The sequence below is a fragment of the Lygodium microphyllum genome, chromosome 2 (genome assembly GCF_053477565.2).
Source record: "Lygodium microphyllum isolate KBCC chromosome 2, Lygodium_microphyllum_v1.1.10, whole genome shotgun sequence".
NCBI lineage: Eukaryota > Viridiplantae > Streptophyta > Polypodiopsida > Schizaeales > Lygodiaceae > Lygodium > Lygodium microphyllum.
In genome coordinates, this window is record NC_141136.1 from 31,988,875 (window position 1) to 31,995,289 (window position 6,415).

A 6,415-nucleotide genomic window follows, 5' to 3' on the forward strand; every position below is an offset into this window, starting at 1 on the left:
TCCAAAAAGCCTGTATTTTTAAATCATCCTTATCATGGATACTAACACTAATGACTAATATGACATTGAATCTCTAGATTAATAAGAAAGTGAGATGGTGATGCACCTCAAGGTTTTTCATAGTGTGTCTGCATAGTGGCATGACAATGCAATGTCAACATAATAGAGTTGAATCTTGGGACTCCTAATGATCCCCATCTAATCAAAATCAGTACTATATTATCCAATGATGGCTGTACAAACTATGTATCACTCCCACTATAGGAGTTTAGGGATAATTTGCATGGAGCTATGGCGAATTGAAAGGAATTCTCCCTACTATTGTCATGCACATGATCCCATTGAAAGAAGGCAGTAAACCAGTAAGGCAAATTGTTAGAAAATTTTCTTTTGAGTTGAGAGAGACACTCTTCTTAAGGAATTGATGCATCTACTGAGGATAGATCTGATCTTTCTTATTAAACACTAAATGGTGCTCACCGATTGTGATAAGGAAGAAGGAGAACAATCAAATCCACCTATGCATAGATTTGAAGGAGCTGAATAAGCAGTCAGTAAAGGTCTACTATCCTCTGCCCTTTATTGACAAAATTTTAGATCAATTGGCACAGTGAGAAATGTGCTCCTTCATGTTTTGCTTCATGGGCTATGATCAAATGGAAATAGTTGAGGAGCAAAAGTTGGAAATGATGTTCGCTAGAGTCTTTGTTATCTTTGCATACCATATCATGGCTCTTGGTCCATGCAATGCTCCTAGGTCTTGGCAAAGAATGACTAATAAGATGTTCACCAATATCTCTCCTGAATGAAGAACTTAGGGTTTTTATAGATGATTTGGAGGTAGCTACTACAATCTATGATGGAAAACTCATTGTTTTACGTAAGTGCTTTGAGCATTGTTGTAAGTACTGCATAGTATTAACTCTTCAGAAATATGTACTCAGGGTTCCTTAGGGCTTTGTTATCATGTTGTGAGTGCAATTCGCATTGCTATTGATCCTAAGAAAGTAGTGTTTGTGTCCATGAGCCCACCCAACTAGCTTTAGGGAGGTTCACATCTTTGTTTTGTCTATGGGTTATTATTGTCAATTCGTTAATGCATTGGCCGAGCACTCATTACCTTTGATGAAATCTCCTAGTGCACAACCATGTTTTCGAATGGATTGAATCTTTTGCAATGGTGTTTGAGGATGTTCAGATGGAATTATCCAATATGCTAGTGTTGAAAGGTCCAAAAAGAAGTAATATTTTCTACATCTTTATGGCTACAACAAGGCACGGTATCAATTGTTGCATATCCTATATTTGGGAGGTGCAACTTTATCATTAGATCACTTTTGCAAGCCAAAAATTAGGGGTTTTGGAGATTCATTATAGTTATTTAGAAAAAGTGTATTTGGTTATGGTGTTTGCAACCAAGAATTCTAGACATCACATTCTTTATGAGAAGGTAGTATTTTTTGCCAAGGTTGAGGGTCCATGCTTATTGTTGAACAACCTTTAATCCCATGATTGCCTAGCCAAGCAGTTGATTTCTTTGCAATATTTTGACGATAAAATTTGAAGTAAGCTACCAAAATTGTAGGAAATTTTCAAATGTTTAGTGGATTCGTTGAGCCTAAGGAAGAGCGGCGGGCTAATATAAGTGACTGCAAGGATCTATGCAAGATTGATGTAGCCTCAATCCTATCATGCTGTAGGTCTATTATGCATTATCTATCCATAGATAACCCAATGAAACACTTTCCAATCTGAGAAGAGAAGATTAAGCAACAAGAACTTCACATTTCCATTATAACTGGTGCCTTCTACAAAAGGGGAGTGGATGAGGTGTATCAATGTTACATTGTGCTTGATAAGATGCCATTCATTCTAGATAAATGCCATGATTCAGCATGGGGGAGTCATTTTGTTAGACGTCTTACCACCAAAAAAGCTTTACATGTTGTCTATTGGTGGCCTGACAATTTTTCAGGATGCTTTTGTATATGTTAAGCATTGTGATCTCTCAGAGACACGATACCAAAGAAAATCGTAAAAGGCCACTAAACCCTATTCTAGTGACCTTGCCCTTTGAGAACCACGGCATTGATTTTGTTAAACTTGTACATTCTTTGTCTACTACAAGAAAGTGTTATATCATTGTGGCAACATACTATTTTACAAAGTGGATTAAAGCCCGTTCCCTACAATGAAGGATAATGCCAAGGAGATGGTTAATTTCATTTTTAAGTAGATTGTTTGCCATTTTGGTCCATCTAAAGAGCTTATGTCTGACCATAGGACACATTTTTTATGAATAAAGTGATTGAGGCCACTGTTACCCAAAGAAGAAAAGAGGAATGTTTAAACTCTTATGCAAAGCAAAGATTTTCAAAATGGTTACAAACTAGACAAGGAGATGGAAAAGATGGGTTCCCAAGAACCCTAAACATCTTTTAGTTTGACTATGTTGTGTAGAAGAGTCTTTAGTTTCAAGCAATTCACTAGGTCCTCTAGAGGAATCTTTTGTTTCATCCCACCGAATGAGACCTCTATATTTCACAAACTCTTGTTTCCTATAGCCTGGAAGGAGCTTCAAATTCTTTGCATCTCCTACATGGAAAAGCAAATAAGAGCCAAGAACTCCAAAGTATCCAGCCCTAGATCCACTATATCAAGCCATGAAGCCAAAAACTCTTACAACTTCTTCCTTCTCCACCAAAATTATATTGTCTAAACCTCTATTGAAAACTTCGGATCCAATCACCTTGGAGATAGCTTTCAAATCCATCATTGGCAAGCTTCAAGAGCTTGATAACCTGCTATGATAAATTGCAAGTGTTTGAGTATTTAAGCTTCCAATATAATGACTAAGGCCTTGACTTTTCCCAAGCTTCAATGGCCTTGGGCCCTTGGCTCTTCCAAGAAAGTTGTTTGCAACTTTAATTTCTATCTGCACAATAAACTACAATAGTGTAAGATGTTAGTAGATAAATATCCAGTAATATTTGTCTATAATACATAACATACTCTAATAAAACCACAATGGATATCTTAGAATTATCTTTCATACCTTAGGGTTCTCATATTCTTCAAGAAGACTATCATCATAAAGATTTATTGAACTTTTTGGTTTCTCCTCTAATGGAGACTTCAGTTTTTCTTCATAACCCATGTTATCAATACCAAGTCTCTATTGAATTTATAAGAAATCTTTCTTTGTAGGTATCCTCCCCTTTTTATATTCCACGATCTAACTAATACATGAATGCAAGGCTATAGAGCTATCTTGAAAATTTTGTGCCTCAACATCGATACTTGCTAGCAATTCATGTTCATAACCTATAAATTTTTTATCATTTTGACCCAATGCTGCAAGGATTGCCAAGCACTAATCTTCTCCAAGATAAAAAGTGTTGAATATCATTTAGCATTACATATCTCTTTTTGTTGATAAGATAAATGGAAAATCTTGGGACACATTCAAGAGGACCTGTTTCAATCTTTGCACTCAACTCTATCTCCTTTTCTTCCACTTCTATAATGTTCTCACTTTTAAACAAAGCAACATCAAATCCTTACACTAAATTGGTTCTCAATATTCTCCTAAAACATTTCCCCCTTCTCTTCATCCTCTTTATCTTTTCTTGCAATATCCTCTATCTTCTTCTCTTATATTGTATTTAAAGAACAACTCTCTATATATTGAAGATATAGAAGAAATCCAACATCCTTATGTACGAGAAGACATTGATGTTGATTCTGATGAAAAGGGAAATATACTTCCCACTTCTTAAAGTCCTCATCAATAAGGCTAAACCTTGTTTGCAAAGTTGTTCTAGCAGCATTGGTAGCTTCCATTACATCACTATAATGGACAAATCCCTCAATCTCTAGGCCTTTCACATGTCTATCATAAAACTCCCTAAATTTCTTCAGTTTGTCTTCAAGATCCTTCAAGAGCTCTTGCAAGTCAAAGGGAACATTGAGTATATCCTTGATGTAAACAAATCTCGATGAATTTCCAGTTGCATGGAGGAAATCGAAGAGCTTTTCATCACAGGTATCCTGGAGATCCTCTTCCTCCATTCCCTCTAAAAAAACTTCATTTTAGTCATCCTAATTACTCACAAAACCAATTCCTAAAAACAACAAAGTTAATTTAGGAACACAATATATCAATCCACATTTGCTCACATCCAAAAGATTAAAGCAAGATTGCTAAAAAAAATTAGTCAAACCCTTCATAGAATTTTTGACTACTTGATATTCTATTAAGAACTCACTCTTGGCTTTAAATTTTAGACTCCTTATATATGATATGCACACTAACAAATTCTGAGCAAGGGTTCAATATTATCTTCCTCCTCTTAAATCAACAAACATAGAATAATGCTATCTTCCTCCTCTTGAACCAACAAACACAGAAAAAGGTGCAACAATGAGACTTTACTTCATTCATCTTGCATGTCTAAATCCCTAAGATAACATACATGTTAAATTGGTTAAAATACAATAGCAATGCCTTGTAAAAAGTAAATTTTCCCTTTGAGCAGCATAGAAAGCATGCAATCTTGTGTCTCATTGATCAAATTTTATTTTACATTCAAGTTTCATGAAACACGACAACAATGATCCAAAATGCTTCACAATTAATAAAATCGTGTTTCATATGTGAGTTAATCCAAAAAACTTGAGGAAATCGTGTTTCATACATCCAAAAAATTTGTCTAAGATAATGCATCTAGAACATTAAAACCACATCATTTAACATATGTACAAGATTAAACCGAGATTGATAGAAAAATTTATTTAAATCCTTCATAGAATTTCTGACTTCTTGATGTGTCTTTCTCCTCTTAAACCATCAAATATAGAATAGTGTCCAAGAGTGATACCTTATTTTGTTCGTCTTGCATGTCTGAATCCCTAAGATACCACACATGTTAAATTGATCAAAATGCAATAGTAGTGCCTTAAAAAAAGTGAGTTGACTATTTGAGCAACAGAGGAGGCATGCAATTTTGTGTTTCATCGATCACTTTTTATTTGACATTTAGGAGTCAGGAAACGACAAAAATATCCAATACTCTTTACAAATGGTAAAATCGCTTTTCGTACAATTTGATAATCTTTCATGCCTCGAAATTCAAGATTGTAGATAAAAAGTGAAAAGAAAAATTTTGATACTTGAGAATTGAAATTCCTATTGAGAATAATGGTTACCACATGTTTGTTCGAGAAGTATTGTGCACTCATTAGGAAGAGCTGCATTTAAAAATGAAAAACAAGAGGCTAAAAAATATCTTTTACCTTTAAAAAGTGGAGCCATAAAAGCGCTATCATGCAAAAAATGTCAATGATACGTGGCACAAGTTTCAAGGCAAAAACGGTCTACTTGTTGCACGTGTCAAATTAACTAAGCATTACAACAGCCACACATGTAAACAAACATCCTTTTAAATCCAATTTCTGAACCACAAAACAATTTTTTTGAAGACAAATCTCTTTCTATGCTCGATAACACCAACAGAAGGCTTACTTGGTCTCACAGCTCAAAATTATTTCATAGAATAAGGCAAGTTGGATAGATTTCATCGCCCAGCATATGCACCAAGGCCCCCAGAAAGTTCACTATATGTGTATCCTCTATATCATGTGCATTCATAGCCTTTTTATAAATATCCTTATCTATAAATTTTTCATTGATAAAATATTACCCTTTTCTATTCAAACTACAAGTAACCCCTTTATATGAGACCCTTTTGTATGTAAACAATATGTAAAAATGGTATTTAAAATATCCCTTATATTGAATCCACGTGATACATGGTAAGGGGGTAAGGTGAATCAAAATCAAATCAAACACACAAGGAAACAAAAAAGGAAAAATATACCTTAAAAGCCTCAATCCACACCTAAGATTAGAAAAGGAAGGAAAACATTAACTCACGATTGAGGAAAATGTCAGAAATTTTTGAAATAAAGCTTGAAGGGAAAGTCTATTTTCTATACTAAAAATGTTTCAATTTAGCAAGCATGGAGTTTTTTCTTTCAGCAAGTAACTATTTTGGAAAGCATTAATGGTGAATCATGGTTCATGACAAGAGTTGAAGATGTCACAGCAAGACTGAGCCCATCGCCTTCCTTTCACGAAAGAGGAAAGAGAGAAGTATGCCCTTTCCCTTGAAAACCAGGCCTCAAAGTGGTGGTGGCCAATGAGGAGGCTGCCAAGAGGGTTGTAGAATAGTGCAACCTTGCCAAGTACATTGAAAAGTTTAGATAAGAGCCTGAATGGACCACACTAAGTGTGTGGAATTCTTAAGGACATACAACCATGACAAGGAGTGTGGAACATTAACTATGGGGAGTAGAGGAGCCAAGCAAATGTATATTCCGCTCAGTAAGGCCTTGGTAGAGAAGGCACTAGGAT